This window comes from Mirounga angustirostris, unplaced genomic scaffold (assembly GCF_029215605.1).
Source record: "Mirounga angustirostris isolate CCGP_5_RB_7025 unplaced genomic scaffold, mMirAng1.0.hap1 SCAF_15, whole genome shotgun sequence".
NCBI classification, from domain to species: domain Eukaryota; kingdom Metazoa; phylum Chordata; class Mammalia; order Carnivora; family Phocidae; genus Mirounga; species Mirounga angustirostris.
Genome location: NW_026991723.1, coordinates 93,791,523 through 93,809,022, shown reverse-complemented (window position 1 = coordinate 93,809,022; position 17,500 = coordinate 93,791,523). Strand labels below are relative to the sequence as shown.

Sequence of the window (17,500 nt, the reverse complement as noted above, 5' to 3'; positions counted from 1 at the left end):
GATGCCCTGGGGCTCACTCCCAACAGGATCTATGCCATAGCTCTGAATACCACAGCATGCTTATCACTCATAACCACACACCTTTAACTCAAATCTAGAACTGAGGACTCATACATCCAGCTGCCTTTTTAACATTTCCACTTGGTTATCAAAAAAGTGTATCAAGCATTATATAATTAAAGAACTGTTTTTTAAGTGTTAATGTTTAAAGGTGTTGAAACATGTATTTCAACACTTAAAAAGTCCAGAGCTGTTCCATTGTGGTGACTAAGAACTTTGATTCTTACCCCCAGCCTTGCTTCTTCCCCAATAGCCACTCAGGGAGCACTATTCGTCAATTGTTATTTCAGCCAAAATCAGGGATTCACCCCTGACTCCTCTCTTTCCCTCACTTTACATTCAATGCACCAACAATCCTGGCAGCTCTGCATCCTGGACTCTTGGTGAAGAAGGCTCTTGAGATATGTGGCAGTGAGAATAGAAATTGAGATGGAACTATGGTCAAAATAAGATGAAACTCTCAGTGGAAAGGAAAAGAGAGGCAACCAAAAAATAATCTATTCAAACCAAAAGTCCAGAGCACATGAAGAAACCCAATGCTATGAGAGACATTCAACTACCAAAATTGACTGCTGGAAGATTAATTTTGTTCCGATGAAATCAACAAATTATGAAACAAACACAGCCAGAAACAGGTAGGTATTTTAAAGACTAGCTAGTTTTGTCAATAAACAAATAGTTATTAAAATAACATCAGTAATAATAATAATAAATTACACTCTGGGCTGAAGACACAGTTTGAGAGCATTAATGATTTGGAAAATAGTACAGAGGCTGGTACTGAAGAACTCACCCACAGACATCAAAAAGCCAAAGAAGGAACATGAGAGAGAAATTGAGCAGAACAGAGGTTAGATCATCTGCCCAGCACACATCCGGTGTGAGCTGTGGAAGAGAACAGGAGAGAGGGTGAAGAAGCGACACTTGATCCATTCACAATAGTATCAAGAAAGAGTGAAATACTTAGGAGTAAAGTCAGCCAAGGAGGTGGAAGATTCGTACACTGAAAACCACAAAACATTGCTGAAGGAAGTTAAACAACACTAAACAAACTTAAAGACACCCCAGAAACTAGAAACCTTAATATTGTTAAATGTCCACACTACCCAAGCAAACTACAGATTCAATGCAATCCCTATCAAAACTCCAATGACACTTTTTGCAGAAATAGAAAAATTCATCCTAAAATTCACATGGAATCTCGAGGGGGGAACCCTGAATAACCAAAGCAATCTTGAAAAAGAACAAAATTGAAAGACTCATATTTTCTGATTTCAAAACTTACTACAAAGCTACAGTAATTAAAATAATGTGGTACTGGCATAAAGACAGACATACAGACCCACAGAATAAAACAATAACCCAAAAACAAATCCTCACACATACAGTCGATTGATACTCAATAACAGTGCCCACACCATTCAGTGGGGAAAAGACAGTCTTTTTACCAAATTGGGCTGGGAAAACTGAATATCAACATGAAAAAAAAATAAGTTGGACCCTTAGCGTATATAGAAAAAGTACCTCAAAATGGATCTTTGCTTATCTAAACGTAAGACCTTAAACTATGAAACTCTTAGGGAAAAAAATAGGAGAAAATCTTCATGGCATTGGATTTGGCAATGATTTCTTGGATATGACACCAAAAGCCTGGGCAATAAAAGAAAAACACATTGGACTTCATCAAAATTTAAAACTTTTGTGCATCAAAGGTCCCTATCAAGAGAGTAAAAAGGCAACCTACAGTGTGGGAGAAAATATCCACAAATCATTTGTCTTATAAGGGATTAATATCCAGAATGCATAAAGAACTCCTACAACTCAACAACAACAAAAACCCAATTTAAAAATAGGCAAAGGACTTGAATGGATATTTCTAAAAAATAAAGATACACAAATAGCCAATACATACATGAAAAGATGCTCAACATCACTAACCAGTGGGGAAATGCAAATCAAAACTACACAGAGCTACCACCTCACACCCGTTAGGATGGCTAGTATTAAAAAGAAAAGAAACGTTTAAGTGCTAGTGAGGATGTGGAGAAACTGGGAGCCTGTGCGCTGTTGGTGGGAATGCAAAATGGTGCAGCCGTTGTGGAAAACCATATGGCAGTTCTTCAAAAAAGTTGAACGTAGAATGACCATGTGATCCAGCAATTCCACCTTTAGGTATGTAACAAAAGAACTGAAAACAGGGTCTAAGAGATATTTGTTCAGCTCATAGCACCGTTACTCACAATAGCTAGAAGGTGGAAGGAACCCAAGTGTACATTAACGGATGAAGGGAGAAGCAAGTTATGGTATTTACATACAGTGCGGTATTAATCAGCCTTAAAAAGGAAGGAAATTCTAACAGAAGATGCAACACGGATGAACCTTGAGGACACAATGCTGGTAAAATAAGCCAGTCACAAAAAAACCCCACAAATACTGCTGATTCCACTCACATGAGGTACTTAGAGCCGTTAAAATCATACAGACACAGAGTAGAATGGGGGCTGCCAGGGTCTGAGAGGAGAGCTGGCAAGTTAGGGTTTAACAGGGACAGAGTTTCAGATTTGCAAGGTGAACAGAGTCCTGGAGACAAAGGGTAGTGTTAGCTACATTTAACACCACTGACTGCACTTAATAGTGACTCAGATGCTTGGGGCGCCTGGGGGGCTCAGGCGTTAAGCGTCTGCCTTCGGCTCGGGTCATGATTCCAGGGTCCTGCGATCGAGCCCCGCATCATGCTCCCTGCTCAGCGGGAAGCCTGCTTCTCCCTCTCCCACCCCCCCTGCTTGTGTTCTCTCTCTCGCTGTGTCTCTCTCTGTCAGATAAATAAATAAAATCTTAAAAAAAAAAAAAAAAAACAGTGACTCAGATGGCAAAGTTCATGTTCTTTGTGTTTCGCCACAATTTTATCTTATTTATTTATTTATTTATTTTTAAGATTTTATTTATTTATCTGACAGAGAGAGACACAGCGAGAGAGGGAACACAAGCAGGGCGAATGAGAGAGGGAGAAGCAGGCTTCCCGCTGAGCAGGGAGCCCGATGCGGGACTCGATCCCAGGACCCTGGGATCATGACCTGAGCCGAAGGCAGACGCTTAACCGACTGAGCCACCCAGGAGCCCCTCGCCACAAGTTTTAAAAATTAGAAAATAAAGAGGCCTAATTGCAGAAAGCAAACCCTAAAACTTTGAAACAAACAAACAAGAAAACAGTTCTATGATTGTGAGGTAGGGAAAGGTTTCTAAAGAAGACATAAAAATCCCAAACCATAAAGTAATAGGTTGATAAATTTGACTACAATAAAATTTAAACTATAACATGGAAGATACTATGGATAAAATGCACATAACTGACATAGAATGTCTCCAGAATATAGAAAGAGTTCCTATAAATTCATATTAAAAATACAAATAACCTGTCAGAAAAATCAGCAAATTGCAAAAGAGAAAAGAAGATGCTCAAAACCACTGGCAATCAGGGAAATTCAAATTACACTACAGAGGAGATGTCATTTCCTCCCTTCATGTAGCCACGTCGCAGCCAAGCGGTGGTGAGCAGCCGCCCTGCGAGCAGAAGACAGAATTGTAGAATCATTTTGGAGAGCATTTGGCTACTTCTAGAAAACTTTAAAATGAGCATCCCTGTGACTCAGAAAACCACTTCTAATGCATACTAGACATGTCACACCAACGCCTGCAGAAATATGTGCAGGCATGTTCACAGCCGCACTGTTCCTAATAGCGAAAAGCAAAAAAAACCCCTGCAGCTCATCACAGGAGAGAGGAAAAATTAACTGTGGTATAAGAATGCGATGCAATGTTATTCTGTGTAACATAGGGATGGGCATGTAAAATTAGATAAACCTGCCCACATTAACATGGAAAATGTTTAAAACAATGTTAAGGGGTGAAAATGCACGTCACGAAGTAATGACGTATCCGTGTCAATACATACACACGAGCAATACTGTACATGACTTGTGGACACCGACACACGAGGTAGAAGTTGGAATGCTCACACACACATTGGCCTCGCAACCACACATCAGGACAGTCGCTACAGGAAGAAGGGGAGAGAGAAGGAAAGAAAGTTTCAGGGAGTGTGTGCAGGAGAAGTCAACTATCACTGCAGCGTTTTGTTTCTCTAAAAGAAGCTCCAGATGGAACTGCCGATCGACCGGGGACCGCAAGGCAGGGGCGCCTGGCTGTGAACACCGTGAGCGGCGAGCGGAGTCTAGCCTAGGGAAGACGCAGCATGTTCAGCTGCTGAAGGGCACCTGGGAAGCTCCAACGCTGAGAAGAGACAAAATACACAGGAGGGACAGGAATTCCTTCCTGCGCCCATGGCCTTCTGTCCACCAGGCACCACGATCCCCGCGACAGACCCTGGAATGTCAGTACAAGGGCCTCAGAAGCCGTACCAGCCAACAGAGACACCTGGCACATGGAAACCGCTTTTGACATGTCAGTGTTGTCGTGGTCACGGGACAGGAAAACAACTTCTTGTTTTTTGATGAAGGTTTCAAATGTTTAGATGGAGGCAAGAATGTATCTGCAATCTTAAGAACCCTAACAACACAAAATCTACCCATGATAAAAGAATGACAGCCGAACAGCAGCCACGAGTGCTCTGAGAGCCCCCAGCACTGAGGACAGAGGCACCTGCTGTGACCTCACCCTCTGCCGAGGAGGCACCCCAAAATGAATGGGAAGGAAGCCTCAACTTCATTTGTTCTGAGCTCATGGTTTCCTCAGCAGATGAGCATATTTAACCCCTGGGAAGACGTACAATTAAACATGGAAATGTTTATGAAAGTCAAACTTTCTGCATTATATTTTGGGTTACGATTAAGAGAATTTGTCAGAACACACCAACATCCCAAATGTGATTTCATCTAGCATCACATTTGCCCTGTGATTCTAATTTTATAACTGTAACGGAAAAATTGATTTAGACTTGTGATTTTTTTTTATTTTTTTTATTTATTTTTTTTATTTGCGAGAGAGAATGAGAGACAGAGAGCACGAGAGGGAGGAGGGTCAGAGGGAGAAGCAGACTCCCTGCCGAGCAGGGAGCCCGATGCGGGACTCGATCCCGGGACTCCAGGATCATGACCTGAGCCGAAGGCAGCCACTTAACCGACTGAGCCACCCAGGCGCCCCAGGGTTTTTTTTTTTTTTTTTAAAGATTTTATTTATTTGAGAGAGAGAATGAGATAGAGAGAGAGCAGGAGAGGGGGAGGGTCAGAGGGAGAAGCAGACTCCCCGCTGAGCAGGGGGCCCGACGCAGGACTGGAGTCCGACGCGGGACTGGAGCCCCACGCGGGACTCGATCCCAGGACTCCAGGGTCATGACCTGAGCCGAAGGCAGTTGCTCAACCAACCGAGCCACCCAGGCGCCCCTAGAGTTGTGATTTCAAGTTGAAAACTTAATAAATTTGTAAAAAGTATTGGGACATTTTAACAAACTTATGATTCATCATCTTTACACTTTAATTTACTGGATACACAACACTTAATTACTTAGGAAGATCCAGTTACAGTAAATTTGTAAATGAAATTTTAAATGTTTGACACTAAGTTTGTAAAATGGGATAAAACATTATTTAGAGTCACCTTGAAAGTCACTGTTAAAAATTGCTAAATGTATAAATATAATGCTTTGTAAGCTGAATCTAAAAATTTTTTTCCATTTTACTGAGAAATCACTGGCACACGACACTGTGAGTGTGTGGTGTGCAGCAGGATGTTTTGGTTTACCTCTGTTGTGAAATGATCGCCACGACAGGTCCAGCTAACGCCCATCATCTCAGACACAGGTTTAAATGAGATGTGATGAGCTCCTAGGAGCCCCCTTCACAGCGTTCCCGTGTGCCCTACGGCAGCGACGGGCCCCGGGTTGCTCGTTGCACCCCTGGTACTTGCCGTCCTGATGCTCTGACTGGAACTTTGTACCTTTTGACCACCTTACTCCAACTCCCCCTCCCCCCAACTCCCACTTCTGGTAACCACAAATCTGATCTCTTTTTCTATGAGTTTGGTGTTTTGCTTTGTTTTGTTCTGGTTTTGGATTCCACATAAAAGTGAGACCATATGGTATTTGTCTTTCTCCATCTCACTTCACTTAGCAAAATGCCCTCTAGGTCCATCCAACTTGTCACAAGTTCATCTAAATTTTTTAAAAAGAACTACATTTTTTTATTTGTAACTTTAATCAATTGAATGTTGATTCTTAGAAACTAAAACAGTTTCTGAATAATCTTCCATGCTCAAAATCCACTCTCAAGAGTACCAACAAACCCATTTTTATCAGGAAGGATTTCCTTTAAAATCAGATCATAAAATAAGAACTGCCACCATAATTCTCACTTAATCTTATTAAAGAGTTCCAGCGAACATAAGGGAACATGAATAAAAAAACAAGGAAATGAATACATAAAATGATTCTTTCCAAAGACAATGATAGAACTCCCAGGAACCTGGTCGGGAGCAGACTTTCTCACGGTGCTGTCCCAGGACCAGCAGCTGCAGCCTCGCCTGAGATGTGCTGAGGAGCCTGGCCTCTGAGGGGGCCCAGCACCAGGGGTGCAAGAAGCCCTGTGGGCGACTCTGAGACCACTCAGGGTCTGGAGGCCCGGTGGCCAACAGCATCAACTTGAACACTGCCCTGCAGGTTTGCGAGGGCCCCTAACTTCAACTTTTGCAGAAGACAGAAAATAGCCTAGGGCCTTAAAGGAAAAGTATAGCACAGTGAGACCAAAAGCAATGACAGAAAAACGGGATGGAACAGCAGTGTGCTGAGAAATCTGGGCTGAGAAAAAACCAGAGCTGGCTGGAAGCCCACCATCGGCAAAGACAAAAACACAACTCCACCCAAACGCAACCTGCGTCCACACCTGAGCCCAGCGGCATGACGAGAACACAAATGCTCAAGTTAAAGGGATACCAGACATCACTGCTTCGAGATACCATGACACCAAACACTTCATCACACCGGCATCAATAAATACAAGCCACTTAGAAACAATTTTAAGGGTGTCTGGGGGACTCCGTTGGTTAAGCGTCTGCCTTCGGCTCAGGTCATGATCCCAGGGTCCTGGGATCGAGCCCCGCATCGGGTTCCCTGTTCGGCAGGAAGCCTGCTTCTCCTTCTCCTTCTCCCACTCCCCCTGCTTGTGTTCCCTCTCTCGCTGTGTCTCTCTCTGTCAAATAAATCAATAAAATCTTTAAAAAAAAAAAAAAAAGCGTCTGCCTTCAGCTCAGGTCATGATCCTGGAGTCCCGGAATCGAGTCCCGCATCGGGCTCCCTGCTCAGCAGGGAGTCTGCTTCTCCCTCTGACCCTCCCCCTCTCGTGCTCTCTCTCTCATGCTCTCTCAAATAAATAAATAAAATCTTAAAAAAAAAAAAAAAAGAAACAACTTTAAAAATATGAGCGACCTACATAAAGAAAACCACAACATCTTATTTACAAAAACAGGGGAGCACTGAATAAATGATAAGATATACTATAATCCTGGATAGACAGACAAAACATGTGTTTTTAGAATTTGACTCTCCAGAAATCAATTTAGAGATTCTCAACAACTGAAATGATATCCCAAACGATTTCTTTGAACTACAACAAATTGATCTCAAAATTTATCTGGAAAAGTAAATAGGCAAAAAATTGAAGAAAGGTTCAGAAAAGCCTCAGAAAAGAAGAGCCAAGAGTAAAGGACTCATTTAATGAGATACGAGAGGCTTACTCTCAGCTCAGGAAGTGGACTGCACACCAACATGCAGAGCAAGCGTCCACGGGTTCAAATCAAAACACTGAAGCAGGGGCTGTTCTATGTGACAAAGGAAGCGTAACCAAATGACGGGAAACTGAAGAATCTTTAAATATGATTTACAGAGGAAATAAGCCATCATCCAACTTCTAGGCATTTGTCCCAAGGAAATAATCAGAGGTGTGGTAAAGATGCACATATGTCTTGGGGTCTTATCTATAAAAGCAAAATTGGAAATAAACTACATGCTCGACGACCGAGGGTGGCCGAGGCCCATCCACGCGGCAGAAGAACCCTATCTTCAGAGCAAACCCTGTGGGAGGGGTGGCCGCTTATGGTGGAAGCAGGATGCCCTCAACACCCCTGCGGTGTGATACTAATTGTGTATTTTTAAGACCTACACATAGAAAAGGCTTGGAAAGGGGCGCCTGGGTGGCTCAGTTGGCTAAGCGACTGCCTTCGGCTCAGGTCATGATCCTGGAGTCCCGGGATCGAGTCCCGCATCGGGCTCCCTGCTCGGAAGGGAGTCTGCTTCTCCCTCTGACCCTCCCCCCTCTCATGTGCTCTCTCTCAAATAAATAAATAAAATCTTTAAAAAAAAAAAAAAGAAAAGAAAAGGCTTGGAAAGAAATATTAACAGTGGTTATCTCAGGACAGCTGTGGGTCATTGTTTTTACTTTCCTATATTTGCATTTTAAAGTGAGAAAGTCAATATTTTTCATCTGTATAGAAAAGAAAAACGTCAACCCTTCACTGAAATTAAAAAATACAAAATAATAACAACTTTGAGGTATTTTAATTACAGACGTTATATTAACAACAATACAGAAAGGTAGTTATTGCATACACCCTTGTATTCAGCAAGTATTTCTTGGTGCCTCCTCTTCCCAGTCTTAGGCTCTAGAAAAGTCCTGGAAAGCAAGGTGGTGACATGAGCCAGGGAGGGAGGCGGGGGTAGGGTGGTGGCTCCCCTCCCCTCCAGGACCAGCCAGTGCCTCCTTCCAGCTCCACACCTGGCAGGACGTGCTAGTGAAGAAGCACTGAACTTTCCAAAACAAAATGGCTAAGGATCCACAGAGGTAACTCATAAAACTAAACACGATTTAGTAATAGTGCAAACATACCCAAACCCACCAGTAATGGAAATCGAAAGGTAAAGCGGCAGTGAGATAGGGCTTTACACCCAAAAAATTATGTGAGCTTTAGAAACGTAACATCTCGTGGTGGCAGAGTTGCTGTTAAGCTAACGATTTAAGTAGAACTGGTGGGAATTGTAAACTAACACTTCCCATTTGGTTGGAAAACAACTTGGCAAAATGAAATGCACGCATTTAAACACTTTTCACCAGTCCACTCTGGGAGCCTGTCCGACCGAAATAATGCAAACTGAAGAAGCCACAGTTACAAAGATAGGCACTGCAGTATTCTGGTTAATAACTCAGATGGAACAAGTCAGTGCTCAGCAACAGAGAAATACAACACAGCACCAATACGAGAAGAACTGGACACTGGGTGGCGGGGGCAAATGGTAACAACTTAGAGTAACGTGTTTGTGACACAATGAAACAGACAGACCCACATGGATGACATGAGAGAAGCCAGACACAAAGGGACTGCGCTTGTGCGAATGTCCAGAACAGAAAAATCCACGGACAGAAAGGGGACCAGAGGGAGCCAGGGGCTGGGAAGGTGGCAGGGAGGAGGGAGTGCAGATGGGTAGGTCTCTTTGGGGAGCTGATGGAAATGTTCTAAAATTAAGTTGTGGTAATGACCGTACAACTCTGGCTACGCTAAAAGCCACTGAATTATATGCTGTAGAAAACGAATATTATGGGGCGCCTGGGTGGCTCAGTCGGTTAAGCGGCTGCCTTCGGCTCAGGTCATGATCCTGGAGTCCCGGGATCGAGTCCCACATCGGGCTCCCTGCTCAGCGGGGGGTCTGCTTCTCCCTCTGACCCTCCCCCCTCTCATGCTCTCTCTGTCTCTCTCATTCTCTCTGTCTCAAATAAATAAATAAAATCTTTAAAAAAAAAAAAAGAATATTATGGTATGTGGATTTTACCTCAATATGCTGCTATACAAAAAGAAAAAGGTAAAATACATGTTTTTATGTAAACTACAATTACAAGTATACACAATACACAGGGATTTGGGCCCCAGAGCGCACAGAACCCCCTCTTGTGACTGTCGCCCAACTCCCAGGCCCAGGTCACCTTCTGCACATGGAGCCGTGGATGCGTCCACACAGGCATCTGGCCCCGACTCGCCAGCCAGTCCCCTGTAGAGATCCACTCTCACACTGGCACCCAGGGTGGAGGGGGCACCCCCAGCTGCATCCTGGTACAGGAGGGGGGACCCCCACAGCTGCGGCCCTGGCCTGGGCCCCCTAACCCTCATCCAAGAACTCACCACACCCCCAAACACTGGGGTCCCAGCTGAGGTCGCCCTGCATTTCAACAACTGTCTATGCCGTAACCTCTGGGCTCACATCCCAGCTGGAGCCAGTGTCGAGGCCTGACCCAACCCAGCCACACCCCACAAGGCCACCCGTTTCTGAAAATGCCAAGAACTGCCAGGGGTGGCCAGGAAGCCACAACTGCTATGTGTCTGAGCGAAACTGGCAGGACAGAGAAACCACCAATTGCCCCCAAACCTAACCCCAATCTAACCCTTAACCCGCATCTCGGTTACATCTGGTCTGCCCCTGCTCCCCCTCCTTGCGCCTTGCTGCCCCTCTGTGGGACAGCGCCCTCCTGCCCCAGCCACCTGTGCCAACCCCTCAGAAGGTCCATGCTGAGCCTAGAGGAGACCAGGTGTGGTCCAGCAGGCCCCAAGCTTGTCAGCCCATGTTCTGGAACTGTTTGGGGACAGCCATCAGAACCACGACAAGGCTGGTGATGGGGCACCTGGGTGGCTCAGTCATTAAGCGTCTGCCTTCGGCTCGGGTCATGATCCCAGGGTCCTGGGATCGAGCCCCGCATCGGGCTCCCTGCTCGGCGGGAAGCCTGCTTCTCCCTCTCCTTCTGCCCCTCCCCCCTGCTTATGCTCTCTCTGTTTATTAAACAAATAAATAATCTTTAAAAAAAAACAAGGCTGGTGATGGCAGTCTGGAAGATCCTGCCCTGCTGGAAGCATGCAAAGCTCACAGAATCCTCACAGCTGTCCCTTGGGAGGGGGACAACTGTCACGCTGTTTTACGATGGTAGAGGGTGCCCTCTGCCCATCCCCAGGCCACGCTGCCAGGTCCACCTGAGACGCCCGTCCCATCAAGCCCAGCAAAGGGAGCAAAGGCAGGGTGACCATCGATCTCCAGCTGCCCCGGACAGCCTTGGTCTATGCCGCTGACCCAGCACCATTGTTACGGACATCCCTTTGACTTTTAAAAACCTCAATTTGGACAACACATCAGCAAGAAGGGTCTGGAATGCAGGTGCCCACTCATGCCCTCAGAAAAGCTGTGACCCAGCAAAGGTGGTTCTGGCTCCAGGCAGCTGAGCTGAGCAAAGCCCCCATCCCAGCCACGGCCTGAGGCAGGGAGCCTTTCAGAGGCACCACTCAGCCCCTTCTAGGAAGGTCAGGCCCTGCCGAGGCCAGGGAGCTGGGGCTGCCCCCTCCACCCTGGCAAAGCACCCTGGGCTCAGCAGGACTTGCCTAGAGGAACACGAGCCCTGGACCACCAGAGCCAGGTTCAGGTCTGAGCCTGCATCTTCCTGGCTGCAGGACTCAGGGAAGACCCCGCATGTCTGAGCATCTAGACTCTCATCCGTGACATGGAAATAACAGCGTGAGGGTCCCATGGGCCATGGTGAGGCTGCCACGAGATAGATAACACAAGGAAGACGTGCCTGATGTATCAGCACCCACCAGTGCAGAACGGCACCAGCATCCTTAGGACCATCACTGGTGTCATCAATGAGGGGGTGGGAGGCAAGGTGGCTCCATGGGAGACCAGAAGCATTCTACCCAGGAGAAGCATCCACACCTGCATGCCCCTGCCTCAGCTCACAGCAGGCAGGTTAGGGGTCTCCAGGCCAGGACCCATCGGGTAGGTGCCATGCCAGTCAGGCCCACGGCCCCGACCCCAGGAGACACAGGAGCTGAGCTGGCAGATGCAGCACCATCTCCAGGAACTGCTTTGTCACTGACTTTCCAGGTGCTGCTTCTTGCCCAGGAGGCTGCTGGCAGTTGCCATGGAGACAGCCTGTGGGTCTTGGCCAAAGATGCCTCAGCATCCTCTCAGCCTCCCATCCCATTCCCAACCCAGGGCTGAGCAGAAAGCACAGATCCAAGGCCTCCCAGGCCCATCTCCCCTGCACCAGAGGCCCTGAGCACCCCAAATCCAGGCAGGCTCAGGCAGGGTTGAAGAAGGGCCGGGCCTGGCCTGTGTGAGCCCCCACCCTGGAGAACACCTTGGCAGTAGATGGCACTCACTTGGCACTCAAACAAAAACACTACGGGCTGTCTACTGTGTGCCAGGGACTTGAGAGGTCAGCACCATTACCCCCATCTTGTAGAGGAAGAAACTGTGGCTCAGAGAGCACATCCAGTGTCCAGTCTCACAACCAGGAAGAGGTGGACCTGGGACACTAGCCAGGACCTCATGCCTCATAGTGACACACACTGACACATGAGGTCAGCCCTACATTCAATAAGTGTCACAGTCTCTGCCCAAAGCACAGAAGTGTCCAGACACATGTGGTCATTCTCCCCAATCGCTTCTCCTAAATAGGGCTACAGGACAAGTGGGGACCCTGCAGGGCAGACAGCAAGGGCTACGGGCCCCAACCTCCTTCAGGGCACAGTGAGTGACCCTTGCAGGGATGTGCCATACAGCCCCTCATTCTGGCCTCCCTGACCCTCGCCACCTTGACCTGCACTGGCAGAAGGTGGCCCCTCAAGTGGACATCTAGTCCTTGAGCTGTCCAGTTCACAAGAGGCCTACTAATTTGGTGAAGTGCAGCAAAGCCCTGATCACTGAGGTATCCTGACCTAGGATAATCATAGCAGCCACGGATACCCCAGGAAGAGATGCCTCCAAGTCACTAGCATCAGTGGCCCTTAAGGGTCAGGATCAGAGACCCAGCTAAAACAGATTTAAATAAGATCCAGTCTCAGAAAATAATAAGGAAATGTCCAGGTTTCAATCAAAACTCATTCAACAAAAACCAGGAAGATCTCAAACTGAATGAGAAAAGACCATCAGTAGATACAAACACTGAGACCAAAGAGAGGCTAGAATGGTCTGACAAAGATATTGAAGGAGTTATGATAAAAATGCTTCCACAAACAATTGCAAACATGCTTGAAACAAACAAAAAAAGAAAGTATCAATAAAATCAAAGATTCATATAAAAATTTTATAACTGGGCATCTGGGTGGCACAGTTGGTTAACCATCCGACTCTTAATTTCAGCTCAGGTCATGATCTCAGGGTTATGAAATGGAGTCCCATGTCAGGCTCCGTGCTCAGCAGTGAATCTGCTTGAGATTCTCTGCCTCTCCCCCTGCCCCTCCCCTCCCATGCACTCTCTCTCTCTCTCTAAAATAATAAATAAATGAATCTTTAAAAAAATTATAACTGAAAAATACAATAACCAAAATGAAAAGTTAAGAGGATGAGCTCAACACCAGAATAGAGGAAACAAGAAAGAAGAAGGAGGAGGAAGAGGAGGAGGAAGAGAAAGTGGAGGAAGAGGAGAAGGAGGAGGGAGAGGAGGAGGAGGGAGAGAAGTGGAGGAGGAGGGAGAGGAAGAGGAGGGAGAGGAGGAAGAGGAGAAGGGAGAGGAAGTAGAGGAGGAGGGAGAAGAGGAGAAGGGAGAGGAGAAGGAATAGGAAGAGAAGATAGAGGAGGAGGGAGAGGAAGTGAAGGAGGAGGAAGAGGAAGTGGAGGAGGGGCAAGTGGAGGAGGGGAAGAAGAAGGGGAGGAGGAAAAGGAGGAGGAGGGAGAGAAGGTGGAGGAGGAGAGAGAGGAGGAGGAAAAGGAGGAGGAGGGAGAGAAGGTGGAGGAGGTAGAGGAGGGAGCCTCAAAGATCTGTGGGATAATATCAATATATCACATTCCTGGAAGGAACAGGAAAGAAGGTAGGGCTAGAAAGGCAGTAAACAATGTAATGACTGAAAACTTTGAAATTTGGCAAGAGGCTTAAACCTACAGATTCAAGAAATTGTATGAATTCCAAACAAGATAAACTCAAAGATATCAACAAGATGTATCACAAACTTCTGAGACAAACTTCTGAAAACTAAAAAGAAATTATGACAACTGGAAATTTGAAAATGGAATGAATTCAGTGGTAGGTAATGGGATTGTTTTATGAGGTATGATGATGTTATTGTAGTCATGTCAGCCAGTGTCCTTATTCTTGGAATATTAGAGATGAAGCTTCATAACACCTACATCTTTTATTTATTTTTTATTGTATTTTTATTTTTTTACCTACATCTTTTAAATGGTTTAGCAAAATATATAATATAGAAAGAATAAAAATTGCAAAATTAACTTTTACTGAATCTATGTAGTGTGTGTATACATTGTGCATTGTACTATCCAACTATTCTCTGAAAACTTTCATAATAGAAGTATGTATATGTACTTTATATATACATTTAATATAAATAAATCAGTATGTATACACATAGATGTATATATTTACTCTTGAAAGTAGCCAGAGAAACACAGTGCCTTACCTGTAAGGAAAAACAATTTCTCCTCATGAACCATGACAGAAGGAAGCAGCACAGTATTTTCCGGTGCTGAAGAAAAAGAAGTGTCAACCCAGACACCAATACCCAACACAAATATCATTCAGGAATGAAGAAATCAGGACATTGTCAGATGAAGAAATATTAACAGAATCTGTCACTAGCACACCTAACCTAAAAGAATGGCTAAAAAATTCCTCTAGTCAGAAAGGAGATGATGGAAACAAGGAATCACTGGCCATCATGAAGGATGGACAATGGAAAGAATTAAAATAGTGGTAAAAACCATACAATTTTTTTCTTTGAGTTTTCTAAGTTATGTTTGATGGTTGAAGCAAAAGTCACAGCATATCTTGATGCAGTTCTAAACACAAGTAGAGGATGGGGTGCCGGGGTGGCTCAGTCAGTTGAGTATCTGACTCTTGACTTCAGCTCAGGTCATGATCCCAGGGTCAGGGGATCAAGCCCTGCATCAGGCTCCACGCTGGGCACAGATTCTGCTTGAGATTCTCCCTCTCCCTCTGCCCCTGTCCCACCCCGTGCTCTCTCTCGCTCGCTCTCTCTCTCTATATATATAAAATAAATAAAAATCTTGAAACACAAGCGGAGAAATATTTAAGATAATTATATTACAAGCGGAAGAGGGTAATGGGACCCAAAGGTACAGAAAATTTCTATACTTGACTTGAATTAGTAAAATGACATCAACAGACTGGATAAGTTACATATATAATGCAATACTTAGAGCAACCACTAAAAAACCTGTCCAAAAGATACACTCAAAATACATAGGTAAGTTACAATGGAGTTCTAAAATATGTTTAAGTAACCCAGGAGAAGGCAAGAAAAAAAATCAGAGACATAAAAAAGAGAGGTCAAACAGAAACAAAAAATACAACAGTGAGCTTAAGTCCCAACACATCAATAACTATACTTCATGGAATTGTTCTAAACTAAATAAAAGAATTGGCATAATGAATAAACATAACCCAACTATGTGCTGTCTACAGGAAAGTCACTTCACATACAATGAGACAGACAAGTTGAGAGCAAAAAGACAGAAAAAGATATATTGTGCAGATACTAATCAAAGAAAAGCTGGAATGACCCTAGTAAATCAGATAAAGAAGACTTCAGAGCAAATAAAACTACCAGAGACACAGATGGACACAGAAGAATAAAATCTACCAAGAAGACACAGCAGCCCCAACTGTGTGTGTCCCCAACAACAGAGCTACAGAACTCATGAAGCAAACACTGGCAGACTGGAAAGAGCAGCATCCCCGCCGGTGTATGTTATAGTCGGAGCCCGCAGCGCTCTCGCGACCGTACGAGGAACAAGGAGACGGAAACCCAGCAAGGACGCATGGGAACTCGGTAGCACCTTGCACACACGGGACCTGACCCACACACACAGCAGGGCACCCACGCTTCTCAAGAGCCCTGGGAACGCACACAGAGACAGAGCATGGCCTGGGCCCTGACAAACAGACACGTTTACAACAATCAAGATCACACAGTCTGTTCACCACAGTGCTGCCAAAGCAGAAATCAGTAACAGGACGGTACTGGGAAATCTCTGAACAGCACATTGTTAAACCGCAGGTCAAGGAAGAAGTCTAAAGGAAAACGTAAAAGCACACGGAACTGAATGACAGTGAAACACGGCATATGAAGATGGGTGGGTGCAGCTAAAGCAGTGTGAGAGGCAGACTTATAACACAACACGCGCACACACGTGAAAGGGGAAAAAAAGTCCCAAATCGCCAATCTACGTTCTCACCACAAGAGCTGAGGAAGAGTAAAATAAGCCCAAAGCAAACAGAAAATAATGACAGAAATAAATGAAATTGAAAAAAGAGAGAGAAAGAAAAAAAAACACACACACAATGAAACTAAGAGCTGGTTCTCTGAAAAGATCATAACGTGGACAAATTCTAGTGAGACCGACTAAGGAGAGACAGAGAGAAGACACAAGGGTCCAGAGGGGTGAGGCGAGCTGTCCAAGGGGAATGGAGCAGCTCCACACACATAAATCTGACCGTGTAGACCAAATGGCCCATGGCCTTAAAAAGCACAAACTACCACAACTTGTTCTGTGTGAAACAGATGATTTAACTATCCCTATAACTATTAAGGAAATTGAATCCATAATTTAAAAACCCCCAAAAAAGAAATCTCCAGACCCAACTGGGTTCACTGCAGAATTCTACCAAATATTTAAAGAATTCACAGCATTGTGGACACAACGGTTTCCAGAAAACAGAATGACGAGGGGAACAACTCCAGACTCACGTTATGAAGTGTGGATTGTCCTGATATGAAGACCAGACCGAGACAGTACCACACAAAACAACTACGGATCAATAACCCTCATGAATACAGATTCAAGAATCCTTCACAAACTGCACATAGAAGTCAGCAGGATGTGAAAAAGGAGCATAAGCCACGACCATGTGTATTCCAGGGAGTAAAGACTGGCTCAGTTCTCGAAATTCAATCATTGCAATCCACCATATTACAAAGCTAGGGAATCCTGAGATCATGCTGAGGCAGAAAGAGCATTTAAAGAAATGTGACCCTGATTCACGACAAAAATTCTCAGAAAAACAGGAATAGAGGGGAAGTGCCTCACCTTAATGACAGGCACCTACGAAACCTAGAGCAAGCTGAACGTGAAAGTCTGAGCATTTTCCTCCCAAGATGGGAACAAGACACAGACATCCACTCCCAACACCCCTACTCAGTAGCGTGCCAGCTGTCCCATCAGCGCAGTGAGCCAAGAAGGGAACAGAGAAGGCATACGAATTGGAACAAAAGAAATAAAACTGTCCCTACTTGCAAATGACCTATTTGTCTATATAGAAAATTCCAAAAAACCTCAAAAAAAAAAAAAAAATCTCCTAGAACTAGTGAGTTCAGCAAGGTTGCAGGATTAAAGACAAACATATAAAAATCTACTGTCTTTCTA

The 17,500-nt window shown here is 45.0% G+C and overlaps 1 protein-coding gene across 1 annotated transcript in view; it reads right to left on the bottom strand.

Annotated features, from left to right (window-relative positions):
• The window catches only part of CACNA1B (calcium voltage-gated channel subunit alpha1 B), a gene marked incomplete at its 3' end in the record, with an annotated part of 162,821 nt that overhangs the window by 127,977 nt on the left and 17,344 nt on the right, over positions 1 to 17,500 (bottom strand). The window lies entirely within an intron of this gene.